We start from the raw sequence: 19,236 nt of genomic DNA, 5'->3' as shown, positions 1-19,236 counted from the left end.
AGTCGCCTTTATACAGGGGTCTGTGGGAGGAGCCACAGGAGCAGTCAGCAGGGTCTGTGGGAGGAGCCACAGGAACAGTCAGCAGGGTCTGTGGGAGGAGCCACAGGAGCAGTCAGACAGGTATATCTAGTTCACCACATTCACCCCCCCTTTGTTTTAAAAAAGTCCCCAAGTATATTTACAGGTTAAGTCTATCAGGTGGTCGAATCGTTCGCTGCGATCTACGTAGCTCCGGCTGCAATTGCACAGGTGCCGGAGGTGGTGTTTGCATCGGAGGCGGAGAGTGGGTTGGTTCTGTCCCAACTGGAGGTGTCAGGGATCCCTCGCGTGTGTGCGAGGTCCCCGGAATAGACGCGTATGAGATGCCCGGTACATGAGCGTCGTGAGGAGTCTGGGTGTGGCACGGTGTGTGCGGTGTCACCTCGGGTACAGGGTTCATAGTTACCGTGGAATGTTCGGGGTAGTGGTCTGCTGCTCCGGCGGGCGCCAGGTCGCGGACAGAGACCGTGTCCTCCCGCCCATCAGGCAAGACCACGTAGGCATACTGGGGATTAGCATGCAGGAGGTGAACCCTCGCGACCAGCGGGGAGTACTTATTACTCCTCGCATGTTTACGTAGCAGCACTGGCCCCGGGGACGTCAGCCAAACTGGTAGGGTGGTCCCAGTGACAGACTTCCTGGGAAAAGAGAATAGGCGTTCGTGAGGGGTGGCATTAGTGGACGTACATAACAGGGAGCGGATAGAGTGGAGTGCCTCAGGGAGGGCCTCCTGCCATCGGGAGACCGGCAACCCTTTTGACTTAAGGGCTAAAAGTGTGGCCTTCCACACTGTGGCATTCTCCCTCTCCACCTGGCCATTCCCCCGGGGATTATAACTCGTGGTTCGACTAGTAGCAATGCCCCTAGCTAGCAGGAACTGGCGCAACTCGTCACTCATAAAGGAGGACCCTCTATCACTGTGGACATAGCAGGGATATCCGAACAGAGTGAAGAGCTGGCGCAGGGCTTTTATGACCGACGTGGTAGTAGTGTCGGGGCAGGGAACGGCAAAGGGGAATCGCGAGTACTCGTCAATAATACTGAGAAAATAGACATTGCGGTCGGTGGAGGGAAGGGGACCCTTAAAGTCAACACTCAGTCGCTCAAAAGGGCGGGTGGCCTTGACAAGCTGCGCAGTGTCAGGACGGTAGAAGTGCGATTTGCACTCAGCGCAGATCTGGCAGTCCCTGGTCATCGTCCTGATGTCTTCCAGGGAGTACGGCAGGTTCCGGGCTTTAATGAAATGGTAAAATCGGGTGACCCCCGCATGGCAAAGATGGGCATGAAGGGCATACAGCTGGTCGAGCTGTGCACTAGCACACGTTCCCCGCGATAGGGCATCAGAGGGTTCATTGAGCCTGCCAGGCCGGTACAGGATATCATAATTGTAGGTGGAGAGTTCTATTCTCCATTGCAAAATTTTATCATTTTTGATTTTGCCCCGCTGTTGGTTGCTGAACATGAACGCAACCGAGCGCTGGTCGGTCAGCAAGGTGAACCTTTTGCCGGTGAGATAGTGCCTCCAGTGCCTAATAGCTTCCACTATGGCCTGGGCTTCTTTCTCCACCGCGGAGTGCCGAAGTTCAGAGCCTTGAAGGGTACGAGAAAAAAACGCCACTGGTCTGCCTTCCTGATTGAGGGTAGCAGCCAGCGCGACGTCAGAGGCGTCACTCTCTACTTGGAAGGGAATGGTCTCGTCTACCACATGCATCGTTGCTTTGGCAATGTCCCCTTTAATGCAGCTGAAGGCCGCGCGGGCCTCTGCAGAGAGGGGAAATGTGGTAGACCTGACCAGGGGGCGGGCCTTATCTGCGTAATGGGGGACCCATTGGGCGTAATAGGAAAAAAAACCCAGGCACCGCCGGAGGGCCTTGAGAGTGGTGGGAAGAGGGAGTTCTAACAGGGGGCACATACGGTCGGGATCAGGACCAATGACCCCGTTCTCCACGACATACCCAAGGATAGCGAGTCGTGTGGTTCTGAACACACACTTGTCCTTGTTATAAGTGAGGTTCAAAGCTTCGGCCACTTGGAAAAATCGTTGGAGGTTGGCGTCGTGATCCGACCAGTCGCGACCACAGATGGTGATGTTATCTAGATAGGGAAATGTGGCCTTCAGTTGGCACTGGTCCACCATCCAGTCCATTTCCCTCTGGAAGACAGAGACACCATTCGTGACACCGAAGGGGATGCGCAGGAAATGATAGAGCCTGTCGCCCGCCTCGAAGGCGGTGTAGGGGCGGTCCACTGGGCGGATGGGGAGCTGGTGATAAGCGGATTTCAGATCTATTGTCGAGTACACCTTGTACTGAGCTATCTGGTTGACCATATCCGCGATGCGGGGTAGGGGGTACGCGTCGAGCTGCGTGAATCTATTGATGGTCTGGCTATAGTCCACAACCATCCTATTTTTCTGCCCAGTCCGAACAACGACCACCTGGGACCGCCATGGGCTTGTGCTCGGCTCAATGATCCCCTCCCCGAGCAGCCGCTGCACCTCTGAATGAATAAAGGCCCTGTCCCCTGCGCTGTACCTCCTGCTTTTAGTCGCCACCGGTTTACAGTCGGGGGTCAGGTTGGTGAACAGCGATGGGGGAGGGATCTTGAGGGTGGAGAGGCTGCAAGTAGTGTCAGTAGCACAGCTATCGGCATGGTGCTGGGCGGGATGTGTGGTTCGGTGTGTATGTGCGTGTGGTAATGGAGTATATGGCGAAGTCCCACCAAACTGAGGATTCCTGACAGTGAGTGGTGGGAGGGGCCCGTCATATGCCATAGTCACTCTTTTGAGATGGCTCTGGAAGTCCAGCCCCAATAGCACAGGTGCGCACAGTCGAGGCATGACCAGGAACGCAAAGTTCCGATATTCTATGCCCTGCACCACCAATGTTGCTACACAACCCACCCGGATGTCTGTGGAATGCGACCCAGAAGCCAAGGTGATCTTCTGACGTGCCGGCCGTGTCACGAGTCCACAGCATTTCACTGTGGCCGGGTCAATAAAACTCTCAGTGCTGCCCGTGTCAAACAGGCAGCTAGTCCTGTGCCCCTCCACCAGGATGTCCATCATCGACCTTGCGAGCTGGTGCGGAGCGCTTTGATCGAGGGTCACGGTAGCCAGCGTTGAACGGGGCGAGTCGGGGGCGGGGCCTGCTGACGCCGGCAAAGATGGCCGCTCACATCCGGGCATGCAAGATGGCGGCTCCCAGGTCGCACACTGGTAGGTAGGGGCGGGGCATGGTGACGCCGGCAAAGATGGTTGTCCACATCCGGGCATGCAAAATGGCGGCCCCCAGGTCTCAGACGCAGCGCTGCTCGACCCCGGGCGCGGTTTAGATTTACAGACCTTGGCGAAATGGCCCTTCTTCCCGCAGCTGGAACAAGTCGCTTCACGAGCCGGGCAGCTGTTTCTGGAATGTTTCTGAAGCCCACAAAAGTAACAGAGTTTTATGCCTGGCGAATTCGAGGAGTTCGTGATATCGCGACTGGCAGCGGCGTTGGCGAATTCGCTCGGAACCGGGGAATCGCGCGGCTGGACCGCCTCGGCGTACAGCTGTGCAGCCTCCAACGTATCAGCCGTCTCTATCGCTGAGCGTAAGGTAAGATCAGCTTTTTCCAGCAGCCGCTGGCGCAAATACACTGACCTGACTCCAGTCACAAAAGCGTCTCGGACCAAGAGTTCCGCATGCTGTTCCGCTGTGAGCGTTTGGCAGTCACAAGTCCGCACGAGTGCCTGTAGAGCTCGGAGAAATTCAGCAGTCGACTCCGTAGGCCGCTGTTTTCGTGTTGCCAAGCGATGCCGGGCATAAACTGCGTTCACCGGCCGCAGGTACTGTCTTTTGAGGGCGTCAAGCGCCCCCTCGTAGGTCGAGAGGTCCCTGATGAATGAATAAACTTTTGGGGCGACCCTCGAGAGGAGAAGTCTGAGCCTAACAGCTGAGTCGGTGGCACGAACCTCCTCCAAGTATGATTGGAAGCATACAAGCCAGTGTTCAAAGGCAAGAGCTGCTTCAGGGTCTTGGGGGTCCAAATCTAAGCGTTCTGGGCGTAAAACGGTTTCCATGTTTTAACTTCCAGTCAATAAAATTGATGCACCATCAATAACTCACGCTGAGACTTAGGAAGCGAGATATTGGCTTTTATTGACTGGAAGAATAAACAACACTACATCCTGGGGAAAATGAGGGAGAGCAGCAGCCCACAGTCGCCTTTATACAGGGGTCTGTGGGAGGAGCCACAGGAGCAGTCAGCAGGGTCTGTGGGAGGAGCCACAGGAGCAGTCAGCAGGGGGGGGTCTGTGGGAGGAGCCACAGGAGCAGTCAGCAGGGTCTGTGGGAGGAGCCACAGGAGCAGTCAGACAAGTATATCTAGTTCACCACACAGACATTAAGTGCAGAGCAGGCCCACAGCAACAGCCTCAGTTCAGCACATGGCAGAGTAAAAGTGGAGCCTGCAGACACTAAGTGCAGAGCAGGCCCACAGCAACAGCCTCAGTTCAGCACATGGCAGGGTAAACGTGGAGCCTGCAGACACTAAGTGCAGAGCAGGCCCACAGCAACAGCATCAGTTCAGCACATGGCAGGGTAAACGTGGAGCCTGCAGACACTAAGTGCAGAGCAGGCCCACAGCAACAGCATCAGTTCAGCACATGGCAGAGTAAACGTGGAGCCTGCAGACACTAAGTGCAGAGCAGGCCCACAGCAACAGCATCAGTTCAGCACATGGCAGGGTAAACGTGGAGCCTGCAGACACTAAGTGCAGAGCAGGCCCACAGCAACAGCATCAGTTCAGCACATGACAGAGTAAACGTGGAGCCTGCAGACACTAAGTGCAGAGCAGGCCCACAGCAACAGCCTCAGTTCAGCACATGGCAGAGTAAACGTGGAGCCTGCAGACACTAAGTGCAGAGCAGGCCCACAGCAACAGCATCAGTTCAGCACATGGCAGAGTAAACGTGGAGCCTGCAGACACTAAGTGCAGAGCAGGCCCACAGCAACAGCCTCAGTTCAGCACATAGCAGGGTAAACGTGGAGCCTGCAGACACTAAGTGCAGAGCAGACCCACAGCCTTATTGCAGAACATGGCAACTGTGGTACAAGAGCAGAAAGGGTGAACATAGAGTCAGAAAAAAAACCAGCTTGGAAACCACCCTTTGGTCCAACTAGACCATGCTAACCAAGATGGGCTAGTTCTATTTGCCCACATTTTGCCCATTTTCCTCTTAAACATTGCATATTCATGTGTAGGTACCAGTCCAAACTTCTTTAAAAGGTTTCTGGAAACTGACACCCTCATCTCATTACAATAAACTGATGCAACTGATCCCCATTCTTTGAGTGGATACGTAGGCATGCATTTAAAAAGGCTGTGATCAGTTAAGGGAGCTCCAGTGAACTACCTGACTTTATATTGGCATCGGAAAGCAAGACCGGGAGATGCCATATAAACTGTTGGACAGTCACCCTCAATGTACAATATGCTCCTAGTCTTTTCATGAGCTAACTACCGTTCACAGACTTTCTGCCCACTGTGGAGGAACCCTGCACTACACTACTATGGCATCATCAGCCGTATGACTGGTACTCGGTAAACAACAGTCACACTGAGGGGATATACACACAAACTCTCCAAGGAGTGTAATTTCATTTAGAAGTCAACGTTAGTGCAATTTCACATGCACAAAACAACGTTCATGTTCAATATGCCAATAAAGAACATTCTCACATTGGTCAAGTTCCTTGTAACAGTTCTACCCTACTGCTGGAGGTGACCATGAGGCTATGGTTTGACTGTTGCATTATGAGGATGGTATAACCTATCCAACTGGTTGCTTGGAGACCAAAGATACTGCTTGCAGCCATGTTTCATAGTTCACATCATATCAGCAGCACATGGGCAGTAACGCAGTCTTCAGAACTGCAGTCACATGACCAGCACTTTGAAGATTCATTTCAACTATTCCAGAAATCATGAGAACACAAGGGCAACAACAATTGTGGAGGATTGTTTCAAGCAGCAGATATTTATGATATGGAAGACTTTAATCCTTCTATGTGTAGACAAAGGCAACTGGTGACAGACGTATGGACCAGTCAAGATGGCGCTGAGCTACAAAGTCTAGCGACCCCCTCTCCAGGTTAGTGAACCCCAGGGCTGAAGGTCCATGTGGCCGGGACATATGAGAACCAGAGACACCAAGTTAGTGAGTCCTAGGGATAAAAGCCCGTGTGAGGCTGAGGCCTGCAGATCGAAATCCTAAAATCAGTAAGTTCTTGGGTCGATACCCAGAGCTCAGCAAAGTCCAGAGGTCGAGGCCTGAAGTTCAAAGCCTCTAGGTCAGTATGTCAGAGGACAGGGGTCTTCAATTCTGTACGTCCAGGCCAGGGACTGGAGGTTGGAGGCCAGATAGAGGTCTTCAAGTCTGAAAGGCTGGGACCGAGTATTTGTGTAGGTGGATGGGTGGGAAAGGAGCTTCTTTTGCCGTTGTTGTCTTGTTATTTATTTATTTATTTATTTACTTACTTACTTACTTAGAGCTACAGTGCAGAACAGGCTCTTCTGGTCCAATGAGTCACACCATCCAGCAACTCACCTATTTAACACAAGTTTAGTCACGGGACAATTTACAATGACCAATTAACCTACTAACCAATACATCCTTGGACTGTGGGAGGGAACCGGAGTACTCAGATAAAACCCACACTGTACAAACTCCTTAAAGAGGTCATCAGACTGAACTCTGAACTCTGACACCCCAAGCTGTAATAACTTTGTGGTAACCGCTATGATGTGGCTAACGTTGCTTTGCTGAATGTGGTGGGCATGCAATGTTAGTGTCAGAGTGCGTGGTGATACTTGCAGGCTGCCCCCAGCACATACTTCTGGTGTGTTGGTAGTTAACATAAACAGTGCTTTTCACTGTATGTTTCAATGTACATATGATAAATAAATGAAACTGAGTCTGAGCTACTACCTGTGGAACATGAGGTTATTGGTTATACTGGAGAAGATGCCCTCTGCTGGCAGTGAGAGAAATGAGGCATCAGACGTTCTTAGTGATTGTATTTGCTTTCAATCTTCTGCTCAAACATCACATTACTGATGAATCAAAATAACTCCAACATTGAAAATCATTCCAATGATTTATCAAATTAACTGATCTGGTAAATTCAATTCAAAAATGTACAACCAACCCAATATGCAAAAAAAAGCAAATCTGTTTTCCACAGTGTTACGTAAGCACAGAGCAGGAACGGTAGTGGAGGAGTAGGATTAAACATTTTAACTGAGTCATGTTAGCCAAAAACAGATGCCTATTTCTTAAGCTCTGGGTGTCTCCTTATGGGGAGTTTATGGTAGAGTTCAGCCATTTCCCCTGGCTCTTTGCTTAGAAAGCACACCTTCTCGAGGTGCCCTACCTTCTGACAGAACTGGCTTGTAATTGGATCACTGGGCAGGATTTTCTCCACAGTGATCAATCAGCCACACGTGTGACATTCTCACAATCGATCTGATACAGTTCACACACTATTTGTATTTATTTTATTTTTGCTTACCTGAGAACCCAACAGCTTGGCCTCAGGAGAATATTTGATTATTTTCTGATTTAAAGATGTTTGCTGGGTCTTATGTGCCAGAACATTCAAAGACAAGGTCAGCACCCCTTTTATGTCTGGAATCCTTGCTAGAATTCCAGGGGGAGGCAAGTTATATTTGGATCACTCTTGCATTAGCAAAGGTGTTCTATTCCCAGTAGATTGTTTCCTCACTTGAAAATATCAGAGAATGTCACAAGACGAAGATGCAGCAACAGCTCACATTACTAATGCCAACTGCTCATCTTCTATGCACATCCACATGCTACAGTTCACCAGAGAAGCTCCATCATTTGTATCCCACCTTACAATATTTTCTGTGAAAGGCTACATCTTGATCAAAGCTTATATACCAAAGGTGGAGATAAGTGTCACTTTGGATGCTGTTAAAATTCACTCCTTTTAATTTTGTAAGAAAATATGGGTTATTTAGTTGATTTCTACTTATCTCCAAATGTATTTTGATGTTTTAGCAACTTCAGGATGCCACTAATAGTAACATTTAAAATAAAGCTTCAGTAGCATTTCCTCACCAATTACGTTAAATATTGATCTTTGAAACATCTGTGTTGAAATTTCCTGAAATTTTCAATGAAGGGAAAAGAGGTACTGGAGAAGTCAATAATTAGAAAAATCAACAGATTTCTCACATTCAGGGTTTCAAAATAACATTAATTATGTTTCAGACTTCAAAATAATCCAAAACTCAAATTAATTTGAGTGTTTATCCTTGCCACTTTTCTAAGTATAAATCTGGTCAAGAAACTGTAGACACGTTGTGAGATTAATACTGAATTATTTTTCTCACATTTACTTACTACACACATAACAAATTGTTGAACTCTTAGGAATAAATTAACTGCAACAAATATGTGTGATATTACCATAGTCAATGCTATCATCGCCATAAAGCTTCAGCAACATAGAGGCTGACATTTCTTGGACATACTGCAACTACATTGTTGTTTCTGCTCACGTTCTGTGAAGGCACAGCACTGCAATGACATGAAGTCCGATCGATTCAGGCCCATTGCTTTTTACAGGTTGGTGGAGTTCTACGCTATGCTTGTAAAGATCCTTCTAAATACGTCTGTTTTTGTTGTTATTGTCCTGGCCACTTAGAGGTTAATGTATAATGGCTGCAAGGGAAATAAAACCTCATAGAAAGGAATTAACTAACAATGATTTGATTTACAAAGGGCAATGTTCAACTTAGACATTATTCAAAGTTCAAAGTAAAATTTATTATCAGAGTACATACATGTCACCACATACAACCCCGAGATTTTTTTCCCGTTGGTATACATAACAGATCTATAGATAATTAACTGTCAACTGAAAATATCAAGAGCTGTTAACTGTAAACAAACAGTTCAAATGCAAATATAAATAAATAGCAGAATTAGGCAATTTGGCCTATCGAGTCTGCTCCACCATTCCATTATAATGATTTATTATCCCTCTCAACCCCATTCTCTTGTCTTTTCTCTGTAACCTTTGACCCTCTGACTAATCAAGAACCTATCACCCTTCGCTTTAACTATACTCAATGACTCGACCTCCACAGCCATCCGTGGTATTGCATAGAATCATACAAGAAACTGCAGAGGGTTGTGGAAGTGACTCAGCACATCATGGATACCACCCCCCCCCCCCCTTCTATGGATTGTGTTTATACTTCTCACTGCCTCGGTAAAGCAACCAGCATAATCAAAGACCCCACCCACCCTGGAGATCCTCTCGTCTCCCCTCTTCCATTAAGCAGAAGATACAAAAGCCTGAAAGCACATACCACCAGGCTCAAGGATAGCTTCTATCACACAGTTAGAAGAGCATTGAATAGTACAATAAATTGGACTCTTGACTTCACAATCTGCCTCATGTTGTTTACCTGTTCTGCACTTTCTCTGTAGCTGTTACATTTTGTTCTGCATTGTTAGTGTTTACCCTGTCCTACCTCAATGCATTGTGTCATGATCTGATCTGTTTGAACAGTATGGAAGACAAGTTTTCACAGTTTCTCTGCACCTATGACAATAGTAAACCAATTCCAATTCACAGATTTACATTACAGTAAATACATTTCCACATTATATATTAGTTTAAAGTAGGTGTTCACAGTCTGGGCTCCACAAACCTCTTGCTTGATGGTATTGGTCCATGGCACAAAAAAAAAGATTGGAACCCCTGGTTTAAAGTGATCCCAGATCACAAATGTGCATTTGATATCTGAAGAATAGTCAGTGGCATTGGAAAGATTAAACAGCCAGTGACCTTAGGGTCAGGGATCTGCCAGCTGACAAGGTCATTCAGGGTCTGGATCGAATACTTAGAAAGTTAGAAAGCAGTTTGTAGTGGAGACCATTCCAGGCAATTGAACCTGCTCTACCACGTCATATGATCATGGCTGATCATAGAACCATAGAACCGTAGAACATTACTGCACAGAAACAGGTCTTTTGGCCCTTCTTGGCTCTGCCAACCCATTTTTCTGCCTAGTCCCACTGACCTGCACCTGGGCCATATCCCTCCGTACACATCTCATCCATGTATCTGTCCAAGTTTTTCCTAAATGTCAAAAGTGAGCCCGCATTTACAACTTCATCTGGCAGCTCATTCCACACTCCTATCACTCTGTGTGTGAAGAAGCCCCCCCCCCCAATGTTCCCTTTAAACTTTTCCCCCTTCACCCTTAACCCATGTCCTCTGGTTTTGTTCTGCCCTAGCCTCAGTGGAAAAAGCCTGCTTACATTCACTCTATCTATACCCATCATAATTTTATATACGTCCATCAAATCACCCCTCATTCTCCTACGCTCCAGGGAATAAAGTCCTAACCTATTCAACCTTTCTCTATAACTCAGTTTCTCAAGTCCCGGCAACATCCTTGTAAACCTCCTCTGCACTCTTTCAACCTTATTAATATCCTTCCTGTAATTAGGTGATCAAAACTGCACACAATACTCCAAATTTGGTCTCACCAATGCCTTATACAACCATTCCAACTCTTATACTCAATACTTTGATTTATAAAGGCCAATGTACCAAAAGCTCTCTTTACTACCCTATCTACCTGTGACACCACTTTTAGGGAATTTTGTATCTGTATTCCTAGATCCCTCTGTTCTACTGCACTCCTCAGTGCCCTACCATTTACCTTGTATGTTCTACCTTGGTTTTTCCTTCCAAAGTGCAATACCTCACACTTGTTTGTATTAAACTCCATCTGCCATTTTTCAGCCCATTTTTCCAGCTGGTCCAGATCCCTCTGCAAGCTTTGAAAACTTCCCTCACTGTCCACTACATCTCCAATCTCTGTATCATCAGCAAATTTGCTGATCCAATTTACCACATTATCATCCAAATCATTGATATAGATGACAAATAACAATGGACCCAGCACTGATCCCTGTGGCACACCACTAGTCACAGGCCTCCACTCAGAGAAGCAATCCTCCACTACCACTCCTTGACTTCTCCCATTGAGCCAATGTCTAATCCAATTTACTACCTCACCATGTATACCTACCGACTGAATCTTCTTAACTAACCTCCCATGACGATCATCTATCATCTCCATTGCTGCATCCACAAGTCATGTGATAATGGCTGATTATCTATGTCCATTCCTGCACCAAGTGTATACCCTGTCTTTTGTTATTTAATCTCCAACTACTCAAATATATAGTATTCAGTGCCTTGCCCTTTATAACATCCCACCCCCCCACACACAGATCTATAGGTTCACCCCCCTCAGAGTGAAGTCATTTCTCCTCATCTCAGTCCTGAATCCATGCTCTGTAATGAGAGAACACAACCCATCATTCTTCTGATCCCAACCAAGGGAAACCATCCTCCCTATGCCCAGTCTCTCCAACTAATGATCTTGACTAATGTCTGTCCCTGTGACTCTCAATTAGAATTTTCTCAGCTTTAGTTAACACAAAACTAGTCAACCTATTTTGCCCTCATTCGATAGCCCCATCATTCTAGGATTAGTCCAGTGAACTTTTGTTCCGTTTCCTGGCAAGGAGACCAAACCTGCATGTAGCAGTGCAGATGTAGTGTCATTATGGTCCTGTATAATTTTAGCAGGACATTCTTGTATCTGCTGAAGGCCATGTTACTGTGACCTGTTACTGTGAAGGTCATGTTACTGTGACCTGTTACTGTGAAGACCATGTTACTGTGAAGGCCATGTTACTGTGTTACTGTAACCTGTTACAGTGAAGGCATTGTTACTGTGTTACTGTGACCTGTTACAGTGAAGGCCATGTTACTGTGAAGACCATGTTACTGTGATCTGTTACTGTGAAGGCCATGTTACTGTGATCTGTTACTGTGAAGGCCATGTTACTGTGTTACTGTAACCTGTTACAGTGAAGGCCATGTTACTGTGAAGACCATGTTACTGTGAAGACCATGTTACTGTGAAGGCCATGTTACTGTGACCTGTTACTGTGAAGGCCATGTTACTGTGTTACTGTAACCTGTTACTGTGAAGGTTATGTTACTGTGTTACTGTGACCTGTTACAGTGAAGGTTATGTTACTGTGTTACTGTAACCTGTTACTGTGAAGGCCATGTTACTGTGAAGGCCATGTTACTGTGTTACCGTAACCTGTTACAGTGAAGGTTATGTTACTGTGAAGGCCATGTTACTGTGAAGGCCGTGTTACTGTGAAGGCCATGTTACTGTGTTACTGTAACCTGTTACAGTGAAGGCATTGTTACTGTGTTACTGTGACCTGTTACAGTGAAGGTTATGTTACTGTGTTACTGTGAAGGCCATGTTACTGTGAAGGCCATGTTACTGTGAAGGCCATGTTACTGTGTTACCGTAACCTGTTACAGTGAAGGCCATGTTACTGTGAAGACCATGTTACTGTGAAGGCCGTGTTACTGTGAAGGCCATGTTACTGTGTTACTGTGACCTGTTACTGTGAAGGCCATGTTACTGTGACCTGTTACTGTGAAGGTTATGTTACTGTGTTACCGTAACCTGTTACAGTGAAGGTTATGTTACTGTGTTACTGTGACCTGTTACAGTGAAGGCCATGTTACTGTGAAGACCATGTTACTGTGAAGGCCATGTTACTGTGTTACTGTGACCTGTTACTGTGAAGACCATGTTACTGTGAAGGCCATGTTACTGTGTTACTGTGACCTGTTACTGTGAGGGCCATGTTACTGTGACCTGTTACTGTGAAGGTTATGTTACTGTGTTACCGTAACCTGTTACAGTGAAGGTTATGTTACTGTGTTACTGTGACCTGTTACAGTGAAGGCCATGTTACTGTGAAGACCATGTTACTGTGAAGACCATGTTACTGTGAAGGCCATGTTACTGTGAAGGCCATGTTACTGTGTTACTGTAACCTGTTACTGTGAAGGCCATGTTACTGTGACCTGTTACTGTGAAGGTCATGTTACTGTGACCTGTTACTGTGAAGACCATGTTACTGTGAAGGCCATGTTACTGTGTTACTGTAACCTGTTACAGTGAAGGCATTGTTACTGTGTTACTGTGACCTGTTACAGTGAAGACCATGTTACTGTGAAGACCATGTTACTGTGATCTGTTACTGTGAAGGCCATGTTACTGTGTTACTGTAACCTGTTACAGTGAAGGCCATGTTACTGTGAAGACCATGTTACTGTGAAGACCATGTTACTGTGAAGGCCATGTTACTGTGACCTGTTACTGTGAAGGCCATGTTACTGTGTTACTGTAACCTGTTACAGTGAAGGCCATGTTACTGTGAAGACCATGTTACTGTGAAGACCATGTTACTGTGAAGGCCATGTTACTGTGACCTGTTACTGTGAAGGCCATGTTACTGTGTTACTGTAACCTGTTACTGTGAAGGTTATGTTACTGTGTTACTGTGACCTGTTACAGTGAAGGCCATGTTACTGTGAAGGCCATTTTACTGTAACCTGTTACTGTGAAGGCCATGTTACTGTGAAGGCCATGTTACTGTGTTACTGTAACCTGTTACTGTGAAGCCATGTTACTGTGAAGGCCGTGTTACTGTGAAGGCCATGTTACTGTGTTACTGTGACCTGTTACTGTGAAGGCCATGTTACTGTGACCTGTTACTATGAAGGTTATGTTACTGTGTTACCGTAACCTGTTACAGTGAAGGTTATGTTACTGTGTTACTGTGACCTGTTACAGTGAAGGCCATGTTACTGTGAAGACCATGTTACTGTGAAGGCCATGTTACTGTGAAGGCCATGTTACTGTGTTACTGTAACCTGTTACTGTGAAGGCCATGTTACTGTGAAGGCCGTGTTACTGTGAAGGCCATGTTACTGTGTTACTGTGACCTGTTACTGTGAAGGCCATGTTACTGTGACCTGTTACTGTGAAGGTTATGTTACTGTGTTACCGTAACCTGTTACAGTGAAGGTTATGTTACTGTGAAGGCCATGTTACTGCGAAGGCCGTGTTACTGTGAAGGCCATGTTACTGTGTTACCGTAACCTGTTACAGTAAAGGTTATGTTACTGTGTTACTGTGACCTGTTACAGTGAAGGCCATGTTACTGTGAAGACCATGTTACTGTGAAGGCCATGTTACTGTGAAGGCCATGTTACTGCGAAGGCCGTGTTACTGTGAAGGCCATGTTACTGTGTTACTGTAACCTGTTACAGTGAAGGTTATGTTACTGTGAAGACCATGTTACTGTGAAGGCCATGTTACTGCGAAGGCCGTGTTACTGTGAAGGCCATGTTACTGTGACCTGTTACAGTGAAGGCCATGTTACAGTGAAGGCCATGTTACTGTGAAGGCCATGTTACTGTGTTACTGTAACCTGTTACTGTGAAGACCATGTTACTGTGAAGGCCATGTTACTGTGTTACTGTAACCTGTTACTGTGAAGACCATGTTACAGTGAAGGCCATGTTACTGTGTTACTGTGACCTGTTACTGTGAAGGCCATGTTACTGTGAAGGGCATGTTACTGTGTTACTGTGTTACTGTGTTACTGTGAAGGCCATGTTACTGTGAAGGCTGTGTTACTGTGAAGGCCATGTTACTGTGTTACCGTAACCTGTTACTGTGAAGGCCATGTTACTGTGTTACCGTAACCTGTTACTGTGAAGGCCATGTTACTGTAACCTGTTACTGTGAAGGCCGTGTTACTGTGTTACTGTGAAGGCCATGTTACTGTGTTACTGTGTTACTGTGAAGACCATGTTAATGTGAAGGCCATGTTACTGTGAAGGCCATTTTACTGTAACCTTTTACTGTGAAGGCCATGTTACTGTGAAGGCCGTGTTACTGTGTTACTGTGAAGACCATGTTAATGTGAAGGCCATGTTACTGTGAAGGCCATGTTACTGTGTTACTGTGTTACTGTGAAGGCCATGTTACTGTGAAGGCCATGTTACTGTGAAGGCCATGTTACAATGAAGGCCATGTTACTGTGTTATTGTAACCTGTTACTGTGAAGGCCATGTTACTGTGTTACTGTGTTACTGTGAAGACCATGTTAATGTGAAGGCCATGTTACTGTGTTACTGTGTTACTGTGAAGGCCATGTTACTGTGTTACTGTGTTACTGTGAAGGCCATGTTACTGTGAAGGCCATGTTACTGTGAAGATCATGTTACAATGAAGGCCATGTTACTGTGTTACTGTAACCTGTTACTGTGAAGGCCATGTTACTGTGTTACTGTAACCTGTTACTGTGAAGGCCATGTTACTGTGAAGGCCATGTTACTGTGTTACTGTGAAGGTTATGTTACTGTGTTACTGTAACCTGTTACTGTGAAGGCCATGTTACTGTGTTACTGTAACCTGTTACTGTGAAGGCCATGTTACTGTGAAGGCCATGTTACTGTGTTACTGTGAAGGTTATGTTACTGTGTTACTGTAACCTGTTACTGTGAAGGCCATGTTACTGTGAAGGCCGTGTTACTGTGTTACTGTGAAGACCATGTTAATGTGAAGGCCATGTTACTGTGAAGGCCATGTTACTGTGTTACTGTGTTACTGTGAAGGCCATGTTACTGTGAAGGCCATGTTACTGTGAAGGCCATGTTACAATGAAGGCCATGTTACTGTGTTATTGTAACCTGTTACTGTGAAGGCCATGTTACTGTGTTACTGTGTTACTGTGAAGACCATGTTAATGTGAAGGCCATGTTACTGTGTTACTGTGTTACTGTGAAGGCCATGTTACTGTGTTACTGTGTTACTGTGAAGGCCATGTTACTGTGAAGGCCATGTTACTGTAACCTGTTACTGTGAAGGCCATGTTACTGTGAAGATCATGTTACAATGAAGGCCATGTTACTGTGTTACTGTAACCTGTTACTGTGAAGGCCATGTTACTGTGAAGGCCATGTTACTGTGTTACTGTGAAGGTTATGTTACTGTGTTACTGTAACCTGTTACTGTGAAGGCCATGTTACTGTGTTACTGTAACCTGTTACTGTGAAGGCCATGTTACTGTGAAGGCCATGTTACTGTGAAGGTTATGTTACTGTGTTACTGTAACCTGTTACTGTGAAGGTTATGTTACTGTGTTACTGTAACCTGTTACTGTGAAGGCCGTGTTACTGTGAAGGCCATGTTACCACTTGCTTTCTCAGCTGCTTGCTGCACCTTTCGGTGGTTGGTGATTGAGGACACACTGGGATGGGTCTGGGAAAAGCAAGAATGTGATGTACTTCTTCTGCTTTGCCTAGTCCTTTGCGCAGAGCTTTAACACAGAAGATTCGATGGGCCAAATGGCCTCATTCTGCTTCTATGTCTTCTGGTCTTTTTTAATTTTAGATTTAGAGATAGAGCACAGTAAGAGGCCCTTTTGACCCAATATAAGGCCTTTTGCCAGAATTTTCCACCACCCAGATTCCTCCTCTCGACTTTACTTTATTCCTGACTAACACTGATGAAACATTGGCTGTCTCAATGTGCACGTTCCTGACTCATTTTAATCCTCCCCTTTCTAAACTTGTAGCTTCTGGTCACAAACGGTATGACCAACATTGTCATCAAATTTCTTACAGATGGTGGTATTGTTGAGATTTAGCAAAATGACATTCCCTTCAACTTCCCCCAAATTCTGAATCTTTCACACTGGGGGGGGGGTGCAAAATCTACCTTGAAAGACCAACCTACTAACCCACATGTCTTTGGGATGGTGGAAATTGGATTGCCCCTAAGAAATCTCACATCATAGGGAGGATATACAAATTCCACACCGACAGGACTGTGTGGCTCACAGTTCCTACTATGTTCAATAAGATTTCATCATTCAACACATCTTCCCTTCCTTATTCACTGTTTCAAAGGAACCATTCCTTTCATGTTTCTTTGGTCTGTTCTTTTCTGTGAAACAATTCTCTTTTCCCATACAATAGCTGCTCCTTTGCTTTAACTCTTTCCACCACGCTGAGACCCAGATCTTCCCGGAACAGCTGAAAAATATTTTTTTTCCTATATAGTTCACGGCATTCATTGCTCATGATATGACCTTGTCAACATTAAAGGAAACAACAACTGATTGTGTGGACACTTTGCAAAGGACCTGTGTCTTGAAATGGTATTGGAATTGGTATATTATTGTCACATGCACTGAGATACAGTGAAAAGCTTTTCTTGTATACTGTTCATACACATCAGATCATTACATTGAGGCAGTACAAGGTAAAACAATACTAGAATGCAGACTAAAGTGTAACAGCTACAGAGAAAGTGCAGTGCTGATAGACAATAAGGTACAAATTAATAATAAGGTTGACCATGAGGTCGAGTCCTATAATAATAATGAGAATAATTATAGAGATTATAATAATAGTGTTGTTACAGTAGGGCAGAAACTATCCTCGAGTCTAGTGGTCCATATGCTCAGGATTTTGTATCTTGAACCTGATGGGATAGGGAAGAAGAGAGAATTTTTGGTGTGGGTGGGGTCTTTGATTATGTTGGTTGCTTTATTGAAGCAGCAGGAAATAAAGACAGAGTCCGTGGAGGGAAGGATGACTATCATGATGTGTTTAGCTGTGTCCACAATTCTGCAGATTTTTGCGATCATGGGAGGAGCGGTTGCCATACCAACCCATGATGCATCCAGATAGGTTGCTTTCTATGGTGCACAAGTAAAAATTGGGATGGGTGGAAGGGGACATGCTCCGTTTCCTAAGCCTCCTGAGGATATTGAAGTGTCCGTGAGCTTTCTTGGCCACAGTGTCTAAGTGCTTGGACTAGAACAAGTTATCGATGATGTTCACTCCTAAGAACTTGAAGTTCTCAACCCTCTTGACTTCATCATCGTTGATGAAGACAGGAACGTGTTCACTGCCCCCTTTCTGAAGTCAATGATGTGTCCTTACTGACGTTGAAGGAAAAGTTGTTGGCATGACACCATGTCACTGAGGTCTATTTCCTTCCTCTGCTTTGACTCGTCATTATTTGAGATACAGCCCACAACACTGGTATCATCTGCAAACTTGTAGATCAGGGTTTCCCAAACGGGGGTCCACAGACCATTCAGTTAATGGTAAGGGTCCATGACATAAAAAGGGTTGGGAACCCCTGTTATCGATGAAGTTAGAGTGGAATATAGCCATGCAGTCAGGGTACATAGAGCAGGGGCTTAGGGCATAGGCTTGTGGAGCATTAATTTTTAGAATTAACAGGGGAGAAGCATTGCTGCCAGTCCTTACTGATTATGAGCTGTTGGTCAGGAATTCAAGGGGTTGAGTCCCAGATTCAGAGAAGTGATGCTTAGCATCTAGTTACTTGTCAATGTAATTCTCCATCCTACTTCCACAAGGACCCATCTGTCTGTAGTTCCAGAACTCTTCCAATATGGGAGGGGGTGTGTCAATGTAAGCTCGAGCATCAACCCTCATCTTCTGTCAAGCCACATTGCAGCTTTAGGAATTGCTCAACTATTTCAGTTAACTTACATACTTTTGCTTGTATCGGTATTGTTCACTCATGTCAAAGGCTATCTATTGGCAATGAAATTCTGTTTCCAAATCAAAGTCAAGTCAAGTTTATTGTCATATAAAGAGCTTGCTTGCAGTAGCACCATAGACATTTGGCATTAGAAATTCAGCATTCGCAAGAAAAACAAATGAAACATAAATCATGCAAAAATATACAAAAATGCATACACATAGAAGGAAAGCTGATGTCTATTGTAGTGCAAAGTGGTCAAGGTGGCATTGTTTAAACTGTGGTGGTGATCATTATTGTGCAAGTTGATGCAAGAGTCAAATGAACGAAAGGAAGTGTCTGTTCTTGAACCTGGTGGCGTGGGACTTCAGGATTCTGTATCTCCTGCTCAATGGTTACTGTGGGAAGATGGATGGTGAGGATATCTGACAATAGATAGTGCCTTTTCGAGACAATTTGTGATCTGCTGGACACTTCCAGAATTCTCCATTTGGTAGCAGATTTCATCAAAATCTCTGACCTGAATTTCACAGCTTTTGCAGTTTTCTTTGCTCAGCATTCTTTCTCCATCATTAAACTACCAGCCTTGGTATACAAGGATGTGCCTTTAGAACAGATATGAGGCAACTTCTGTGGAATTCATCACCACAGACGCCTGTGGAGGACAAGCCATTGGGAATATTT

The sequence above is a fragment of the Hemitrygon akajei genome, chromosome 23 (assembly GCF_048418815.1).
Source record: "Hemitrygon akajei chromosome 23, sHemAka1.3, whole genome shotgun sequence".
In the NCBI taxonomy this organism is placed as follows: Eukaryota; Metazoa; Chordata; class Chondrichthyes; order Myliobatiformes; family Dasyatidae; genus Hemitrygon; species Hemitrygon akajei.
This window is presented reverse-complemented; position numbering follows the sequence as displayed.